This window comes from Idiotropiscis lumnitzeri, chromosome 3 (genome assembly GCF_059441095.1).
Source record: "Idiotropiscis lumnitzeri isolate Australia: NSW breed Sydney's pygmy pipehorse chromosome 3, RoL_Ilum_1.0, whole genome shotgun sequence".
NCBI classification, from domain to species: Eukaryota; Metazoa; Chordata; class Actinopteri; order Syngnathiformes; family Syngnathidae; genus Idiotropiscis; species Idiotropiscis lumnitzeri.
This window is the reverse complement of record NC_142393.1, coordinates 27,986,357-28,008,559: the sequence shown is the minus strand read 5'-3', so window position 1 is coordinate 28,008,559 and position 22,203 is coordinate 27,986,357. Positions and strand designations below refer to the sequence as shown.

Genomic DNA, 22,203 nt, shown 5'->3' with positions numbered 1-22,203 from the left:
ATACAAGAAAATAAACACAAAAAAAAAACAGACATGAATTTTATTGCCCGCTTCAATAAATGATGTGTGTAAATGTATTGAACTAATGTTCTGATTTAATAAAGACTGCTGATGGTGGAACAGAAGGAACCAAACACAAAACGGATTAATTTTTTTCGGGTCAAACTTGCTCCAATGGAGATCGCAAGCATCAGTCAAAATGAGGTCATGACAACATCAGGCCAATTAATTTTTTAAACATGTCTAGCTGCCGAGAGCACATTTTAGTCATATCCATAAAATCATTGTAATTCGTATTCGGGAATATTGAGATATAAACAGCAACCTTTGTGATTTTGTGTCAAAAAATGGGAGCCTTGTTGAACGGTATCTCACCCAAGCTCTGCTGGGTTGCAATTTATCGAGCACTTTTCACACAAGTGGTCCACTTCATAATGTTCATTAGAAGAGACACTTCCACTTCTTTCATGCTGCCATTTTCCGACGTGTCCACAGCCCGAAGGACAACTCGAGAACTCCTCAAACACTTGACAGAAACATGGCCTCTCTTCTATCCAAATACACTTCTGCACTGATTGATGCGCCTGAAGCGGCCCAGTTTCACCTCCATGCATGATTATGAGAGCCATTTATTTGTTCAGCTCTAATTGTTGAAGCCTCCGTCAGCGAGGCGCGAGAGCACAGCTGCGGCAAGGTGACACTTTGGCGCGTGATCAGGATGATTCGATATTGCGTTTCGCAGTGAAGGGAGCTCGGCGTAGAAGTACAAATTACGTGGCGCCTATACATTGAAGTGTCAGATGCTGTGTGATAAAGGCAACTGGCACATGACAGCCACCGCTTGCAGCAAACTAATTGTAATGTATAGTTTGATCACGACTTGACGAGCAAGCCCCATCGGCCCCTTCATGTACTGAGTCACACACACACACACATTGAAAGCGTGTCCACATGTCTTATAGTCAGGCTGAGATTGACACACACAATTGCACACACATGCAATCATGCTCCTTCAGCTCAATTTGAAGGCACAAGAGGGTCAAGGATTTCTTTTAACCAGAGAGTTCTGACATACAGGAACGTCTTTATCCCATGTCATGAAAACAATCAGTAAATTATTTGGATTAAAAGGGAAGAAAATTCACATCTGGGAGCTGCTGAGTTGTCTTCTTGCGTGCAACTTCTTTTCTCTCCGCAGGCATGAGAAAATAATAAGTCGAAAGCTGAATTGTGTCAGCGCGGCGCAGGAAAATAAGATATCATGTCGTGCTGTCGGTTTGATGTCAGGCTCTCAGAGTCGTACCCAAATGCCTCAACCCGTCGAGGCCGCCAGAGTCGGGGGGAGGGGGGTGGTTCAGCCAGAGTTCACGTCTACAGCCACTAACCAGCTCGCTCTTCATCAGCTTGAATTCTGTGCAACTCGTTTTGTCTCCACGTGTGGAGCTTTATCCGGTTACTAAATCCTAAATACTCTTTGATATGGTCAAAGTGCTGTCAGCAAGCTGGTGATCAGCGAGCTTGACAATTCTACCAATCCGACGTGGTCACGTTCCAGAAATAAAACTGCTCACTGATGCGTGTATGCTATGGAAATCGGCTGCGTGTTTTGTGGTTGAGTTCAGCTGTTGGTATTTTCAGCACGAGAACTTCTTGGATGGCGGGAATGCAGGCAAACTTCCTCCACTGTAGCATGCAACAATGGTGGGAGGGTCTCAGTACATCGATGTGGTGGTCTTATGTTTTTTTTTTTTTTTTTTAAGAGACTATATGGTTCTGCTTCCAGATCGATTGTGGTCCTATAAACATCAATTTAAATATTGTTCCCACTCATCATATTTTTCAGTGGCAAGTGTCTGTTTTTTGTCGGTTGCAGCATTAGCGTTAATTTTATAGAATGCTTGGACCATAACAGACATGATTCTCTGCGCAACAAACAAGCATATTGTAACCCCCGATTACTTAAAGATAGTGTTAGTTTGATATTGAATAAATTGGACCAGACTCTAGATTCTCGAAGGCTACAATAGTGATAATTGATAGGTGTGTGAATGAAATAGCTGGAGGCAGAAATGAGCAACAACAATAACTGTATTAACATGGAAAACAAAACAATTATTTACAAATTCACAGCCGGCATCATATACATAAAATAAATCACAAATCCCAAAAATTAGAAATAATAATCCCAAAGTCCTACTGAGCTCAGTAATATTTTGTTTAAGTCAGTCAATGTTCTTTCCGGTAGTCTTGGGGAAAAAAGTCTTGTCGTGGTGGTAATTAGGTGTGTTACCACGTGATGTTCACAAAGAAGTTGGTGAAGACTGTGGTTCCTTTATCGCAGATGTGGTTCTGGGCTCAGGCTCGCCATCTCCATCAAAGGAGAATCCATTCAGTTTCGGATCTTGGTTTAACGCCAAGACAAAAACCCAGCCTGCATAACAATAATGAAATTATTGTATGCAGCTAATAAGTCCATTATCAGTTTCCAGTATCATCAGTCGCTATAGCTCTATAGTTTTCAATTATCATAAATACTGCATCTAAATATCACATTTATAACAGTTATTAATTTACATGCATGTTTTCCAAATTGTCATTGTAACACATGAAATGAACTCATGAGCTAACAATAAACACATTTCTCAATATGTCCAATTTCTCAATAACCATGTTTTATGGTTTACATATCAATCACTTCAATAAAGAAATAATTGTATAACAAACATAACTGAGTCAATTCAACATTTCACTTTTAACACATATTACATCAAAATGAGCAGTTATACTTTTGTTTGTCAACATAAACCTTGCTTTAGAAAGACCTTAAAACAAGTAAAATCAACTCTTTCACTGTAAACAAGCAGTACATTTCCACTCGCGATTAGCATTAGCTTAACGTTAGCTTAGCGTTAGCCTCACATAAACGTTTTTACGACAGTCCATAGCAAGTGCATGGCGACTCACCAAGACGACGTTCAAGTACGAACACGGTCGATTTGTCACAGACCCTCAGTTCTCACTGGTATCCACACTTAAGATAAAACATTTCCCAATTAACATTTTATTATTGGTCACATTTATATCAACTTCACTAAGTATTTCACTCACCGAACGGCACATTAGCATTAGATATCGTCACGCAACCTTTCAGTAGGGCGTCCAAGCGGAAAAGAACGATATACACAGCTAATCTCGAGATAGCGTCTCGAGAAGGCGGGACAACTTGACTTTGACGAATCAGAAAGTCATAATCAGATGAATGACACTCCAAACAGGAAATCAAGTAGACGATAGATGTACACTTCCTCTTAACAAAATAATGTTTTTTCAAAATAAAATGGCGTTTTCTCTACTGGGTTACAATATGAATCACAATTTCAGAGGCCATTGACACATAGGTCATTTGAACTAAGGATGAAATTGTGGGTGGGACGTTGGACGACCATTGGGATCTACCCCAAAGTTCAGAAGACGTGGGTTCTATCCCGACTCCGGCCTTTCTGTGTGGAGTTTGCATGTTCTCCCCATGCGTGTGTGAGTGTTTTGTCAGCAGGTGTGAATGTGCCCGACAATATTTTTCGTTCATATGAGCGAATTGTCGTGTAGAAAAATGGAAATGCAAAAAGCCGGATACATTTTGTGAGGCTCCGCTGCGGAGTGGAGCCGTGCGGCCCGCAAAAAGTGAAAATTTACTTTTAACAAAAACCCATTGAAATGTAATGGAGCAATGAACTACATTTTAAAATTCTTAATAGTAGTTCAAAACTCCTTGGAACAAGAATTCTGGGGTGCACCTTTACATTATCAAACCTCGACAAAAGAACTCTATAAGAGTCAAACCAAATCGGGATGAATACAAAAAATGTCTCAAGTGAACGTGAAACAAAAGATCTTCTTACTTGATCTTTTTTACGCATTTTCAAATCAATAAAACCATTTTTCTAGGTCACATGATTCATTGTCATCAATGGCTTATCCTCAGATTTATTAACATCTATAAAAGCCGCATTTAAAAAGAAAAACGCCACACTGACAACAGTATTTGTTTTGCAAAATAACAAGCGCTCCAAAATTATACACACATCTTGAAAAAAGCAAACAGGTTAGAAAAAACTTTTTGGCCAGAACCGAACAGAAAGCTTTGTTGGTCGCCCTTTATGGTAGCAGGACTTTTTTTTTTCTTAAACACTTGATAATTGATAATCCTTTAACAGAGCATTGGATTATTTCACACTTTTCATGAATTCATGAAAACTGTGTTGTTTTTTTTTTTTTTTCAATAAACAACCAAGTATTTTTTCCTCAGCTAGGCTCACCATCAAACCTGTTTTGTGAGTGATTCCAGTGACGCGAACAGACAGGAGATAGAACATGTGCAAACACTTCCCCCAAAACCTCAAACACCAACACTTCTTTAAAGAGGATAATAACAAGAAGCATCTATAAAAACATGTCAAATGGAATCTCTTCTAGTGGATCTTAATTTTTCATCATTCTCTGACTAATCTGAAATGCAATCAAAACTTTGACTATGTTTACATGCTGTCATAATCCAAATAATCTTTCAACGCTCCAACAGATTTGTCATCCTCGTCATCCCAGCTCGATCTGCAGCACGCTCCTATTTGTCAACGAGGCATCCAAGGCTGAGAACTTGGTTTGCACTGAGCCACTCTGATAGTTCACTCGACCGTGGCCCCTTATAGCCAAGCGCATGCTGACTTGTGAACCACGTCCACATCTTTTTCGGATGCGCAGGATTTATCCCATCCTTAGGATTTGCTTCCAGGAAAGCAAAAACTGGAGTGCTCACCATATTTCTCCATCAACCCAGTCCATACATCACTGGGGGAGCAGTCGGCAAACGAGCAGTCATTTTCATCTCTCGTCTCATGCTGCATGTGCTCAGATAGATGTGACATGTTACATGTCAGATTAGACGAGGCGAGAGCCTGCGCTGACATCTGCATTTGGGATAAACTGATGTGCGTTGCCTCATGTGTAGGGGCAAACAAGTTTGCGTGATTGCTGTTGTGACCAAGCATACATTGATGGAGCTCAAGTGATATTGTACTGTAAAAATAAATAAATAGGTGCAGCGCTTACTAGAAATGTACCGATGAACAATGAAGCATGATTTGTGCTCAACATTGTGGCAGTATGGAAGCAGCAGAGAAGTTCATGAGGACAATGAACACAATTTAATCCAGGTTCCTTAATTGAAACTCTCTCCCCCAGCTCCCTGATTCATTTATAGCCTGGCTGTGCTCTAAATTGACCCATCCAGCCGCGAGGTATACAAGTCGCCTTGTATTAATATGTCATTAGAATCCTGTTGCGATCGTGCCCTAATATTTTACACAGCACGGGATGACTGACTATTAAGTGTCGACATGCTGCAGCTACAGTTTAGAAAGAGAATATAAAATGGGCATGTCGCATGGCCCCCACGGTCGAGTTTTTGCAAAATTTAAGTAAATCACTGATAAACATTGCAATGTTTGTTCTCTTCTTTGGATACAACATTTTTAATTTTGGGGGGGTTAAAAAATACTGGTATTAATAAAGGGAAATCTAAAAGTTCAATCCCATGCTTGTCGGCTATGTTTTATTATATGATATTTTTTTCTATGAAAATAATCTAAAATGTAATCGTCCAAATGTTGAAAGTAGGGTGAACCTCCATTTATTGCTGGGGATATGTTGCAGACCCACCCATGTTTACACAATGTGAAAATCAATCCATTTGATTTTCATTCCCCTTCCCACACATTTTTTTTATTGGAACGGAGGGTATTCATTATGCCTGCTGTCATTGTCACTCACACAGTTCTCCAAATAAGAACAAAATCTTGCTTCAAGCTGTTTATTTGTCACTCACAATTGACAAAATGATGTCCTTTTTGTCTAATGAAAGTCTACACAATAACTTACTGGGAAATGCCATAGACGGGCTAACGGAACTTACCACAGATGTTTCAATAATTATGCATATTGAAATAGTTTCTACTTTAACACATATGGTACAGCAACTCATACAAACAAACACACAACCATACACAGACATATTCTATCTGATCTCAGGGAAACAATTTTCACTGGAGTTTACAGTAGTTAGGGACCTTCATTGCCTCTTCTTGTTGTTCATTCAGCAACATCTCATCCAGGAGGCCTCAGTGCTGCCCGACAAGTTTTGACACAACGTTCCACTATGCTGAAAGCTCCCGCCTCTGAATTGTGTTGTAAAAACCCATGAAAAGTATCATTTCAAAATCAGCACGAACAATTAATGGTGATATAGCGGGTTGACTATTTCAGAAGGTTCCATGTGACCTCATCTATGTGATTTGTGATTATTTGTTATGTAGCAATACATCCATCCATCCATCCATTATCTGAGCCATTTTTCCTCACACGGGGTCACACGGCATGCTGGAGCCTATCCCAGCTGACAACGGGCGGGTTACACCCTGGACTGGTTGTCAGCCAATCACTGGGCACACGAAGACATATAACCATTGACACTCATAATCACACCTGTGGACAATTTAGTGCATCCTATCACCTTACCATGCATGTCTTTGTAATGTGGGAGGAAACCAAAGTACCTGGAGAAAACATGCACACAGGAAGGCTGGAGCCAGAATGGAACCCTGCACCTCTGGGGTGCTGATGAACTTCTTAATCAAACAACAAAGCAACCGGGACAATTTATTATCCTCTGAATCCTAAGTGGTTTGTTGACCAAAATCATTTGGTGAATACTACGCATCCAAGTTGGGGGAAGGCCCATTTCTGTCCCAGCATGGTCCAGAGAACAAGGCATGCAGGGATGTGTTTGGGGTGGAAGAATTTCATTAAGTCTCAGCCTGTACCCCATCAAACACCTTTTGGGATGAGTTGGAAAAGATTGTGAGCGCAATCCTTTCATCCAACATCAGGGACCACTAAAGTCACAAATGTTCTTTGGATTAACTGAAAATCCTTCCCACAGACACACTCCAAAATCTTGTGAGAAATCTTCCCACAAGGGTGGTTATACACAAAGTCTAAGTTGTGACTGCAACTCCACAATGCAACGTAATGGTCTGCTGTCACAATATTTTGTTTGTATTGAATAATTATCAACATGTGGTAAAGACATGCGATGAAGATATATTTCAGAGCAGACTGCGGAATTGTCCATGAGAGACTAAGTCAGCAAAGAGCTTTAAGTGGAGAGTCGGTCAAACGTAGGAGGTGACTCTGTCATTTCCACGGCTCATATTATAACCTCTGCGTCCGACTGCGCCACTCACAACACACAAGATCTGGCTTCTATAAAGACGTAGGATAAGATTACAGCTAAATCAGTCTTGTGGCTTCTCTCTGGGAAAACTTATGAAGTTCTAAAACTCCCCTGGTTATGAGTGGGCCCAGCAGGGCTGCATGGGAAGGTTCCTGAAAGCGACTGAAATATGATCCAAGCGTCACTGATCTTCCAAAAAATAAGGCACTGACAGTGTGGAATGATGGGGTGATAGCTCACGGGTGCTTCTTAAATCCTGCGCAGGTACACGACCCTCATTCTGTAAATAAGTCATTGACCATGATATAGACTGGTCTAATTCCTCTGGCACACGCTTTGTTTTTCTCTTCTCTACCCCATTCCTTTTCTATGAAATGTGGAGTCTTTTGCACTGTTGCACACATGGTTTTCGATAGCGGTCCTCTATAGTGGCCCTGGATGGCTGTCTTTCATTCAATACAAGCCATGGATGAAAACAGCGGAATTCCTGGTGCATTTAATGAGACGAAAAACCAGTGGAACCGCTGTTGGTTTACATGAAATCAATTCAAATGGGAGGGAAGGAAGCGCAGTTCCAATTGGCCATTCAGGCAATCAATCTCCCGAGTGACAGATGATTTTCATTAGCAGTAAAAGAACTGTGAAAAGATGCCTGCATGTATTTAGCCTATCAGAACAAGGTCCTGCATGATTTCGTATCAAAGCAGAGAGCGAGGAGCCAAAAGTAACAGTCTCATTTCTCCTTCATCAGCGTCTGATAGCTGTTTATTGGCTTTGGACGTCAGGGGAGGGTCAGAAACAATCCATCGCGATAGAGCGGGAGTCCCGCTGAGGTCGATGTGCGATTTTATTAAATCAACACAGTGGTGAGTTCTGTGAAGGGCCAGTCAACGCCTATCAACTCAGTCAGTGCAACCTTTTATTTCAACCAGTCGTCCTTGACAGCCGACACTCCCCTGATTTCCTCAGCGCACCAACCACTTTCCAGAGGACTCTTTCCAGGCTGCATCATTATGACTAAATGTGATTTCTTGACATGTGTGAGAAACGCGTGTGTGCTTACATGTCAGTGATGACACAAAGTGCTACTAAACTACTTCAACTATTATTTTTAATTGTAATCACTATTTATTTCAACACTATATCCGTCGTGGTGGTTTTGTCGATTGAATCTCTAAATTCTCTGCTCTGGTTATACAAACACACGACTCTATGTTGTTTTCTTTTGCTCTGAAGCAAGGAAAACCCATAAAAGAGACAACTTGGCATCACATTACCATGGTATGCAGGACATATCAAGAGTATCTTGTCCTCCTCCTCTCCAAGACCTTCAGTGGATCAGTTCAAGATATAATTCACCTCTGCCGACTCTATGAACCGACGGCCCAAGATGCTAACGGCCCACAGCTCGGAGTGCAGCTGGTAACAATCAGCACTGCGCCGCAACTTAATGAAGCTTTGACTTTAGAGGCTCTCATGCTACCGTCCCGCTGCCAGACAGTCCTCCAGTACCTGGCCCAGACGGCAAAGGGGATGGATCTATAGCGGATTTATGACAAAACATGACATGAGTTGTTGCTGCTGGACGGAAACAATGCATGTTCCATAGCTCATACTTTTATGTTCTATGCTTGATGATTACAAATATCAGTATATCTTTGTCAAATTAACTTGAAACTTTGATTGGGTGATAAACCACTGAGATCATGCTTGAAGGTATAGATAACTATAAGAAAAACATTCCTCATAAATTCCTCTTGTTATCTAGGCTATGTTTCAACTTCGAAATAACTTTTTTTGCAGGCAAACAGACTGAAAACACAATTTTAATATAGCCATAAAAGCAGATTTATTGATATACCTTACAACGCGGTACACAGTATGAGACGTAACCACATACGCGGCTGGTCCTTTCTGAGAACACTTGGTTTGTCGACTTGATCTTTTGGATGTTTCATATCTTTGCGTAAAAATAGCTAGAGGTTTGGTTTCATGGGCCTCATTGAAAAATCTTGCGTTGCCATGGTGGTTTAAGGACTACCCAATGTAAAAGCACAACATACGGTAGATGAAAGTCTCAACATTAAAATGAAGCGGACTCGCTTCAGTTTACCACAATATATTCTGTGACATTGGTGAAGTTCCAACTTATGATAATATCAAAACTTGTTTTCTTTCTAAGAAGTAGTAGCAAAATCTTGCACTAAACTATCGCTATTGCATCTTTTTTAACTCTGTTTTTAGTTACAATTTAGCATTATTTCAAAAACATAAAGAAGAAATTTGTTATTCATCCTTGATGATTTGAGGCAGAGCACATGGACATTTTCAGAGAGAAGTTAGAGTGTGCCTGTGAAGGGGCTCTCTTCACAGCATCACAGCAACAGAGATGATGAAATGTGGGGTTTATTTCATTCGTATTTCATTAATAACATCCGCTCGCAGCCATGCAGGGTTGAACTGAGCTGTAAATGTGCTTAAGGGCTTTCCCACATCCCAATAATTGTATTTCTAGTTTTGTTTAGTCACTGAGTCTAGTTTAAACTACTTCGACTTCCTGTAATTGTACATGTCATCTTTCAGAATTAGAACTGGAACAGGAAGTGATATGTTAATTGTTTGAATGTTGCTAACTTGACAGCATTCTTGATATCATTTGTACATCTCTACAGCTTTATTTATAGAACTTGCATGTGTACTCATTTGCTTATTATTATTTATGCTATGCTTGGGGTTCATTCTATCTCTTCTCTTTTGTAATTTTGTTCTTTCTCACACTCATAGTGTGAAGCGGCAGTGTATCGTTTCATCATTATTGATTTATTTGATGATTGATTTATTTTATTAATCACCAGGATATTTCTTTTGTTTTTATTCAACAATTTATTGAAATTCATGCCCAGTGCAAGTCAAGTGCAAAGTCTAAGTGTGCAAATGGGTGGATTTTTTATTTATTTTTCTTTTTTTTTGCAGGGTGTTTTCACAGAACCGTGCAGTTAGAAACGGGTGTTTGCGTCATTTTGGGAGTGGACACTTCTTTCCCGTCAATTATCGCATATTAATGCCCAACCTCGACCTGGCCTTTCACTCATTGAGAAATGTTACTTTGTGTGTGAAATGCGCTATATAAATAGAATTGTATTGTATTGTATTTGCTGCCGGCACCGGTCTATGTAATGTAAAAGTTCACGTTTCAGATCCAAGTACAAAAATTAGATGGTTGTGAAAAAGAATAGTGGTTAGCCTCGCTAAGATCGACTGTTCTTACTGTCCCTAGTCTTAAAATTGACATACCACCGGACCACTGGACTGGTGGTGAGGAACAAGGGCACCAGCGCAAAGGGAAGCCCAAACTAATCACAAAAATGCTATGTCCAACAGTGCACAGAGAACAATTCTGTGCTATGTGAAATGTTTCAGCATATAAGTTGCTCCCGCAAATTCCAACAACGAAATTCAGTGTAAAGGTGAGTTGTGTTTTTAATTGCATATTTTTATATGTTTCTATGTGTCTATATGTCTCGATGTTGAACAAATATGAATGGCATCGCCGGTTAATCGACTTTGAAATTGTAGTTTAACACGAAATGGAAGACGTGGACAATCAGATGTGGGTTGCTGGAGACAGTCTCCAGAAGAAGATTAATTTGCTCAATTGGGACAGACATCATTGGTTAAACATCTGTCTGTGCTGTCAGCCGGGATGGAGAGGAAGGAGGGACCATATGAACAAGTGGTGCTGAGGCAATGAAAGCTTAAGGCCCTTTTTGCCTTGCTTGCATTTAGACTGCAGAACACGGTAGCATTTGGGGGAGGAGAGGAAGGACGGTAGGCAACACAGACTCATCCTTCACTCTTATCAGGACAGCGAGGGTTGTCAGGTCATGTGTATAACCTTCCTGGTGCCCCACTAATGATGTCCCCCTCCTCTTCCTCTGGACTACAAGGTCAAGTCTCCCACCCCATCTCGCTTTATCATTTTTCAGCAAAGGGCTGCAGCCCTGACAGCGCGCGGCAAGACCATGACGTGTCAGCGCAGGTTTAAAAAGTCATTTTTATTGTGCTGGCTGTGATTCAACACACAGTCCGAAGTTATCTCCGTGACAAAACACTAAAATATCAATAGCTTAGAGTGGGAATCTATTTCTTTTGAGTGATTTCCTTCTTCCAAATAGAGGCTTAGAGGTAATTAATTACATGGTAAACAGCCTTGCTTCAGGGCACCTCAACAGTAATTGCAAAACACACCTTGAAGAGAGGATGCTGGTAATAGTTGGGAATGGAAAAACCGATAAGTGTAATTGTTACTGGTCCAGTAGATGTTGATCTTCTCCAGACTCTGGCGATGACTCAAAGCTTGCAGATAACAGATAAAGCCTTTCACATCAATATGGAATGCACTGCTTGATGCTAACAGATGTCTGAATGAAAACAAATTCTGTTGCTTCAGGGCTCCTCCGACAAGTGTGAAGTGTAGCTTGCTTTCAATACACCGTGGTTAATACAAATCCGGCATAACAAATTAGATTTTATCTACTAACAATGACATGGCTAAGAAAACAAAAACTGTGAGCTAAACAGTAACGTGTTTTGTATTTCGATATATTTTAATTTATTTCTTTACTGTAATCAATGGCATCTTAATGTGAGAAATTTATTACTCTAAAATGGCCTTTAGGGGCAAAAAAATGTTTTGGATGCATTACTCACAACCTAATATATGGATTAGAGTGTATCAAGTCTTTCACTTATACATATATATATATATATATATATATATATATATATATATGGCACATCTAATTTATAACAAGGAGCAAATTTGTTTCATTCATGCGTGTTGTCTGATGATGCACTAAAACATTCAGTCTCATTAAAAGTTGGACATTCACAATAGCTTCTCTTCAATGCAATGGAAAGGACGTACCCGCGACATACCCGCGCCCTGGCTTGCCGACCTCGCGTCCGACAGGGGCGGCTTGGTCTTTGCATGCAGTATTTATACAGTATACTGTGTTGACATGCTGACTTCCGGTCGAGTCAAGCTCTTCAATGTTAACTCATTCGATTCTATATTTGTGCCTAGTGCAAGTCAGGTGCAATTCACATTCTAAATCCGCTCCGGGATGAGCAAGACTATGGTTGTTTTCTCAGACCTGGACAAGCGCATTTTAAAAAAAAGAGTGTTTTACTACATTTTGTGTGTGATTTGCAGCCAATCAAACAGGCTTCTCTCATTCGCTTTAAGTGAGTAGAAATGTTCAAAACACTATTAAAGACGCATTTATACTCTTGTGCATTTAGCTGAAATATTTGTTGGCCTGTTTACTGCCGCTTTTTTTTCTTTTGTTTTCTTTTCTGCCCCCTTTTCCCCCGGCTGGGGGATTAGGTGACGGTGACCCACTAGGAAGTTTAAGGCATTGACCAACTGGGCATGCACCTGTTCCAGTGATGTCGTCTTCCTGCAGCGCGACATTTGATAAATTTATTTATATACTTTAGCATCTAATTTAATTATTTGTTGGCCTGTTTACTGCCGGTTCTTCTCTTTTCTGCCCCCTCCTTCCCCTGCTTGGGAATTAGGTGATGGGGACAGGCTTTGAAGATTACGGCACTGACGAACCGGGAAGGGACCTGCTCTGCCGAAGTCGTCTTCATGCAGCGCCTTTTCTGATTTCCTTATATTTCAGCACTTCATTGAACTACTTGTTGGCCTGTTTGCTATTTCTGTTCTTTCTTTTCTGTTCCCAATTCCCCGAATTAGGTGATGGCGATTCACTTGGAAGTGGCTGTACTGAATTTACACCAACTGACCGGTACAAGATCGAAGGCTCATCTTCGGATATGCTGCCATGGATATTACGACCCTGGATGAGGACCCACTCCACTGAAGTCATCTTCCTGCAGCACTTCATTCAATTGACTCTTACATTATCTCATCTATTATTGCATAGCATCATTGTATGTGTCAAATGTTGCCCAGTTGGCATCCATTGCAGCCTGGTCATCCTGGAAGGGGGATTCCCCCATCTGTGGTCCCTTCTCAAGGTTTCTCACTTTTCCCCTAATGAGGTTTTGTGAGTTTTTCCTTGCCCTCCTGGGGGTTAAGATCGGGGATGTCGATTGTGGCTATGTAAAGCCCTTTGAGACTGTCTGTGATTAAGGGCTATACAAATAAAATTGACTTGACTTGACTCAAGTGCCCTCCATTGATAGTCCATGACATAGCTAAAGATAGCACTGATTTGCAACGGTGGTCACGTCAGTCGGTCGGTCATCTTTCCATCATTATTTCAGGCCGGCCCAGTAGGTCGGCGGCGGCGACAGACAATCGGCGTTGAGTGGATACTTATTACGTCACACGCAGGCGCAGTAAAAGTAGACATGGGTTAAAAAACACAAACCTTTGTGTTGTCTACCTTTCTGTCCCACAGGCCGCAATGACATTGTGCCGTGTCACCAATCACCATGCTGCGTGTGTGCGTGTGTCGGGGTGTGTGTGCGTGTGTGTGTGAGAGTATTCAAACATTTTAAAGCAAAAACTGTAATGTCCAATTGGAGTACACTTCAGTGCAAAAGCATGATCTTCACTTTCACGTGAACTGTCTGAGAAGACTTCTTCCCACAAGTTCATATGTCATAGAGACATAAATATGTTTACAGTACATCCTACTAATTATAATTTTCTGATCAGTTCTCAGGGTTTGGGGAACCTTTGCTCAGATTGTAATTTTTTTTTTTTTCAAGATGTCTATAATTTCCTCGGAGGCCAAAAGAGGTAGTGGCAGAGGAGTTGTGAGTGACATCTGTTTGGCTTTAGAAGTGCGGGGCTAAAAATAAAGTGACTGTGTAGGGCCCCGTGGCCACATTTATACAGAAATCAGCTGGGGGACAAATGGTAACATTCCTACTCTGTGGGACGTCATGAAACACCATCCACACATTTTACCAGATATACTACGACACCTTTAGGAGCACGAAGCATGTGACAGGCTGCAAGAAGAAGGCCTTCTTACGTGGCTGGATTAAAGAGCACTCTGTAACATTGTGATCTTCTTCGGGAAAATATGACATCATGTGAAAGGAAGCTCTACTTTGGGGAAATTTACTGAAAATAATGTCATGAAGGGTACATCTAATTTTTTTTAATCCTCTGGACTGTATAGTAATGGTTGGCACTGAGCCCGATTGCCTGCTCACTCATCAATTGGCAAGTAAATCTTGTTGTAAATCTATTTTTTTATGGTATTTCTGAAATCGTGTCCTTGATTGAGCTATTCTTAATTTTGTAACTCGGTATCCTACAATTTGCCCAATTTACCAAATAATCATCTCCACGCAGAGTTTTTCCACCCATGCAGTATCTTAGTTAGGCGAGGCAAAGATTCACCAATCACCAGAGCAGAGCAAAAAGGTAAGCATAGCTGCAGAGGAAGAGCTTATTAGCATACTTTTTACCATGTTACAAGCCTCAGTACATACTCAAATATTCAACAGAGCTGCCAACTTGTGGGTGGATGATATTTGTGTTTGTGGCTTCAAACAAGTGCAATTAATTTTAAACCTGCTCTGGAAAAAGTATCAAAAAGTGGCTAGATATGTGTCTAGGTGTACTTTCTAGATCTATACCGATCTGCTCAACGGGACTGAATAGCCGACATGTTGCATTTTACGATAAATTATGTAATTGACCCTCTCTTAAAAATAAAACATTACAGCAAACGGGATCTCGTTCACTCTGTGGATGTTCTGTGATACCATTGTGTATGTGTGTGCCCGAAAGATTTAGTTATGTGAGCGGAAAGCTTTTGCACTGACAGGCGGACGTTCCGCCTTTGCATCCTCGACCATCCAATCACAAAGTAATAGCGTTCATGTTGTTTTGTGATGTGGTAAAAAAAAAACACATTTATCTAAATAGCTAAAGTGTGTGATTTCAGCTACTCACATTTAGCCGATTCGAGTTTTAGCAAAACCCACTGCCACGTACTTGACTGGCAATGTTCATGCATTTTTTACATCACAAACGCAAGTCACATTTCATCTTGAAACTGCTAAAGCGAGTGTTAGGAAGTGCTCATCATGGATCAGTGCAAAGATCTATGGAGTGCTTTTTCGTACCTTGTTGGCTCTGTGCATCAGTAAGGGAGGCTACTGTATCATCAACATCATTCTTATCATCGCTGTTGTTGTTGTTTGCTGTTTATTAGACTGACCAGAAAAAAAAATACAAGAAAAAGAGCTCCCTGATGATAGTGCGTAATAATTTATTAAAGTGCTTCAAAGACATGTGCAGCAAATTGCCCAACAGTGTTTCCCAATCAGTGGCATGCATACCCCAAGGGAATGAGAGTACATTATTGAGGATATGCTGCATGTAACTAAATAATTTTTTTAATTTAATATGAGGATGATGATATCAAAGTTTGACTTATGATCAAGAAGGTATGTGTGCTCTGCCAAAATGCTTTGGGTGTACACAAGCGAATAAAGGTTGGGAACCATTGGTAAAAAAAAAAAACACTAGAAGGGGTAAAAAAAAAAAAAAGTTAAATATAAAGACAAAGTCACTACCTTGGTAACACTCAGCCTCCACTTTGTTGTAGTTTTGCACCGCCCCCCCAGTTGTCACGTTAACAAAAGCTAAACTCAGCATTTGCATGAGACAGAACAGCCTCTTTAAAATCCTTGTTTTGATGGAACACTGTCAAAGACGTTCGAGATACATCATTCGAACAGTGGAAAAAAATGCTTTCTATGTCTCCTTTAAAGTACAGGTGACATGGGAGTCTCTTTTATTTACAGCACTTCTTGTTTGATTGTGGGTATGGGAATGGCTACATCGATAGAAAGCAGCCGCTTGTGCTTTGACTGAGACAGATTTGCTCTTTTCTCCAGCTTGATGACTAATCGTCTGTAAAATTATCTGAATTCTGAGACCTCTGGGATATTGCCTGCTCTTCAGGAGCTCATAGCTCAAAAGCAGAGGAATAATAAAGCCATTAGCTAAGTTCCAGAGAGCTTCCCTGCCTGAGTATAACTGAACAATAAACGTGTATGAGCGTACCAGGTGAATCTTGAAACACATATTGGAGCAAATGCAACCCAAATTGTTCCTGACATCAACAAAGGAAGAGGAATATGACTTCAATAATGAAAACAATTCAACTGCCGAGGTCGGCCAAGTTCAGTCAATCAAAAATGAATCAAATAGGCAGAAGGTTTTCCTGGGTACGAAAAACATCTTGCCCTGGAAAATGAGAAGCAGAGCAGAGACCTCCAGCAAGGTTCAACTCTTCACAAATATGAAAAAAGAAATCTTGGAGTTGTCTACCTACCGTTCCTAAGCAGTGTGCACCTTGATAGGAAGGAGAGTGCATATGACATTGAACAATATATCTTAGTGGAGCATCAGATCACACTAACAACAGACCCACCTGGAAAACACAAAACATAACATGTTGGGACTGTACCATTTTATATTCAGCGGGGGGAGCTGTCTCCTTCATTGGCTTTGCTGTCTTTTTTTGGGGCTATTTCATCTGCCCATATGCAAAGTACAATGCTACATTTTTGCTCATGGAGAATGACTTAAGACATGACCTTAATTCGACAGGACTCAATCATTTGCATTCTGGAAAAAAAAGAGTAAAGATAAAAAAAAGAGAAGACAAATTCCTATTCTTGTACAAGTGTATTTCTTTGGAAAATTGAAGGGATTATTCACCTCTTCAAAGTGGAAATCAGTTGTGTAGTTTTAAATTGCACATACAAATGAGCTTTCATTCAAACAAATGGCAGACAAAAAAATCCAACTTGCCTTTGCACTAATCCCGGCTGTGAAATTGAAATTACTTCAGTTGCATTGTTGGCAAGACCATGGTTACATTTCTTTTGCAGCGTACAGAATCACAATTGTAGCTAACACGTACGATGTTTCTAATTCAAGAACAAGCGTGAACAAATCAAAAACATAACTGGAGAATGTATGCTCGTCAAACATAATTTTTTAGAAAAATCTATTCATCTTGAGCTCTGCACTGCAATTTAGATGCCACCTTTAAAAAAAAGCAAGAAAGAAAACAAAGGAAAAAAACATGAATTATAACCAAAAGGTAATGATGCTATTATCATGCTCTCTTACTATGCTGTGCGCCCCGTCGCACCTTTCTATTTGAATAATGATTTATAATCATATTAGTTCTCTCCGGAGCCCTGCTCTGGAAAAGTAAAAAGCTATTATCCAGTTGTCAGCTTCTCGGGGAAGCCGAGGGAGATGGAGCGCTGATGCTGACACATGCACATGGTGGAGACACACACACACGCACACCCCCTGGCACGCACACACACACTAGGAATTTCTGCAGGAGCCGTTTTGTTTGTTGAGCACACTCAAAATTACACTGGTAACCATCCCTGTTGCTGCTGTATACGCTAGCCTAGGAAATGGGCACATAAGGTATATTCTTGGATGCGCTCTAAAGACGCAGCCAACAAGTGGCTTGGCAAACCATTTTAAACTCAAGAAAATTCACAAGATAAAATCTTTAAGCTAAAATGCTAACACTGTGATAGACTGCAGGAGGAAAAATAAGATATCATGCCTCACTGATCAGTCATCTGCTAAGTCTAATCCTGTAAAACACATCCAGACAGTGTGATGATGGGGTTATCAGGTGTGCGCTGGGAAATGTGTTTCCACATGAATTATGTCATGGGTTAACCAAAAGTAATACCTGACAGGTTACTACCAAATCAAACTGCACACCAGGCAATGTCTATCTATCTATCTATCTATCTAGCTATCTCTCTCTCTTTCTCTCTCTCTCTCTCTCTCTCTCTCTCTCTCTCTCTATATATATATATATATATATATATATATATATATATATATATATATATATATGTTGGTTTTCTGTTCAGTCATTTATGGAGTGCGAGGGGTGGTGGTGGAGGCGGAAGTATTTGTGGTTTTGTAGTTGAGCAGTGGATATTTTCAATTTACGTGAATACATATTAAGATACTGTACGTAGGTTAGATTAAAAAAATTGACGAAATGCATATTTTGTCGTTATTAAAAAGGGGGGGGGCATTTTTTGTCATATATCTGTTTAGAAAGTCCACGGTCCTATTTGACCCCAAGTAGCGGTGGTGAAATATTTTGGCCGCCTCCATCGCTTAGCATCGGTGCTCTAAAATATTTTATAAATTTGCAAAGGCCAGCCCAATGTTAAAGGGCGCACTTCTTTGTTGCATTGAGTTTGGGTTTGTCATGTGTGCAGTCACACATAGTATTTGTCGTCTTTTTGAGGGTAGAAGAAAGGCTCATATAAATATTTGCATGCCGAAAAATGACACACATGCACCTGCATGCAAACACATTAAAAAGGCGCACAAAGTCATATGCAAGCCTCAAAAACAGTGATGCTCATTTTAGTGTTCAAACTTCCCTCTTGTAAATGAGCAAGGTTGCAAAAAACGTCACATTCATGAAAACATCAATTGGATGAGATGCTTTCAGTTACAGCGACCCGCCAATCAGGTGCAGGTGAGATGTACTTCAAGTCTATTTCAGGACACACACAGTACCGAAAACATTCATGTATACTGTACTATAGTGTTCCCTATTGCCTTGACAAAGATAAAATGCAGGTTCCATCATTTCACAAACTCTCTATTATTGTTGCGATATAGAGCAAGATTGTGGTTACCTTATGTACTTAAACAAAATATTTGAAATGTCTGTCAGTATGATGCATTGCAGTGCACACACACACACACACACACATACACGCAGTTTTATCTGGCGGGATTTACATATGTAGGCCTTGGCAGCTTATGTCAGGGTGTCATGTCAACTGAACGTGATCTTCCACATCAAAAACATTCATACGCTTGCAAGGAATTTATATTGTGTGTATGTGCATGTGTTGGAAATTCATGTCTGTGTTTTAAAGGAAAGAGTGGTCTCCACCAAAAAGCTGTGCAACGGCCCAAGGTGGCCTCCGCCCGCACGGCGCACCTTTTGCCGGCTCATTTCATGGGCACCCTTTCAACGCTCATTTCTCAACAGGCCCCCGGTGGCCGCGGACACAAAGAGCGGGGCAGCCAACAGTAATTACGCCATGCAAATGCCATTCAGGCCTTTTAATATGGCTGGTGTCTCATCGCTTCAATTGGCCTGCCGTTTATCACCCGGCGCACATGCACATGTGCGCCGGGGACTCAGGGGTTGGGCCGAGTGGCGTGGGATCTGTACTGTACTCCCATTTCCTTTGCCATGCCGCATATCTTTTGTCTTCTTAATCTCACTTTATTAAATTCAAAGCGCCTTTTTTAGACTTTATGAGAACACAGCTGTTTAATCAATTATTTTTTATTATGACCCCAAAGCATAAAATGGCTTTCACAGTGTGAGAGCAAAAATCCGACGGAGAGGACTGTGCTCCTATCTTGTGCCCCACAAGTGCAAAAGTAGAGAATTGCCTTCTTTCTGACATCATTTCTCAGTACAGGGCTACAAATAAAGGCTTCACGTGTTGAACAATTTGGAATTCAAACAATATCCGCAAAACAAGAGAGCTCAACAATAATATATGGGATAAAATAGGAAGAATTTAATGCACACCGTAAAATGAGTCGTGTGAGTCCAACGAATAAGTAATAATCCTCCCTTTACTTCCCGAAGTGCATTTGTCACTCATAAAAGCAAATGGCCAGTACACAATTTACTGCTTTTAAATGTTATCATTAACAGCATTCTTTCATGAAAGCTAAAAGGTGTGGTGCCGGTTTCAATGTGGATTCAACAATGATTGAAATATTAGGACTAATTTTTTCCAAAGTATTCATTTTTTTGTTATACTACATAGCGGATAGACCGATGAGTACGCACACACTAACACACACATCCGAGAAGGCGTGTGTGTCTGGCTTCCACTGAAACAGGTAGCGTGGGCCAGCTGCTTTGAACAGGTGTACAGAATTCATGTTCTCTTCGGACTGATCTATGCGTTTGGCTGCCGACCAGACACCGAGAGTGGGTCTCCCATCTCCTTCAAGCCCTTGTTTTTTTTCCCTCTCTTTCTTCATCTACCGCCATGTTTTGCCTCTCTACGGACCGCCTCCTCTATCTCCACATGACGTGTGTGGGTGTGTGTGTGCGTGTGCGTGTACACAGATACTGCTATTCTATCATGACTGGTCCCCTCCTTTGTCTTGAGTGTGTTGTATGTAAAAACACACACACACCCCCCCACACACACACACACACACAATATAGTGTACACAGACAAGCATGAGCAGACAAACAATGTTCAGTGCCAGAGGCTGATGGGAGACTAACTACGCATGAAGCAAACCTCAGTGCAGAGAGAAAGAGACAAGACAGGAGGTTTGAGTGGATCCACACACAATACTGTCAAACAAATAGAAAGCTGTGTTTCATTGCGTCTCAAAGTGTTGCAACATTTGTTCGCTACTGTGAGCTGGTCTGAGAATGGGTGAATCTCAGACCTAATTGTGGGAGAACAATTTAAAACGCCTCGTGTTGTGTCATATGACAAATGAAATCAATCATTTGCACAGTGCTCAATGTATTGTGGTCACAGAGACGGAGACATCTTATGCCCATGAGAGAAATAAGAGTCACTTCAATGATGGTGTCCTGTGAGAGAAAACCACTAGTGTGAAGAAACGTCCAACCTCCTCATAATCGTTGAGTAACTTTTATCAAGGAACGAAGGAGGTTTAGCCATCTCTTTCCATGAAAAAGCCGACCTTTGAGCCTTCACATCTGCAGATGGTCCCACAGGTGCGATCAGGAAAGACAGGATATGACCTCATTTGTGACCCTGTGACCGGAGGAAGAGCTTCAAACAAAAATCGGAGTTCATCGAAATTGGACTTGCACGACTTACCACTTGACCTCTTGCGAAATAAACACTTGGAATTTGTTATTGTCTGTGAGCACAGAGCACATGTCTCATAAATGAGTAAATGCATTCTTTGTTTATTTTGTGTCACTGTAGCACATTGTGAATCATTTATTCACACCCTTAGATAGCTTGTAGATGGTGAAAACACGCCAAGTATCCATTTTATTCCTCTGGTGTTACCACCCTCTACCTTCAGGGGGCGGTAGTGAGTGAGTAAGGTGCCATTTAAATCAAAGATTTTCATTTCATATCAACAGCAGGACTCAAAGAGTGCATCCCTAATCCGGTGAGATGTAACAGTTATATTACCTAGAGCTCTACTGTGCAAACGTCTTTGGACACCACTAGCTCTGTTTTTATCATGAACCTTTTTCACAGCAGTCAATAGTACTTGTCAAACATGAACTAATGGGACACAGCAGGACAACCAACCACTTTTCTGTTTGGGATGGTGTATGAACAACCCGTTCCATTTTTTTTTTTTTTTTTGTGATGATCATCTGGATAAGGTTGAGATCCCACAATGTACCATTTGAGTTATTATGGGACTGGCCAATCCCCAGAATGCTGTTTGTTCTTCTTCTTTCATGAACCAGTAAATAGCTTGCTAACTAACAAACAGATGATCAAATCCAAATAAAAAACTGTATTAATAGTTTTCACAATTAATGATAATAGTTCCGCCTTGCTGGAGGTCTGTGTAGTGCCATTCTCGATACCATGCAGGGGTCACCAACCACTTTGAAGCTGACGGCTGTTTCTCGAGTGATGACTCATGCGAAGAGTTTCCATTTTGATGCGCACTTCTGAAATAACACTTTTGTTCAAATGACCTTTAGTAATGTTATTATAATAAGGTATGGTTAATAATTATGGATATTAATCTATGTGAAGACAGAGATCATGTTAATTATTTCTCACAATAATTAGGAGACACACATGAATATCAATATGCAACGTCTTGAATTCGTCGCTTC

General features: G+C 40.7%; 1 long non-coding RNA gene across 1 annotated transcript; it reads right to left on the bottom strand.

Annotated features, from left to right (window-relative positions):
* Positions 1–2,070: 2,070 nt before the first annotated feature.
* On the bottom strand, positions 2,071–3,348 carry LOC148340704 (uncharacterized). The gene is made up of 2 exons (XR_015842563.1): positions 2,965–3,348; positions 2,071–2,431 (listed from the first exon to the last, which is right to left on the bottom strand). It is a non-coding gene; the product is annotated as an uncharacterized LOC148340704 (long non-coding RNA).
* Positions 3,349–22,203: the final 18,855 nt, after the last annotated feature.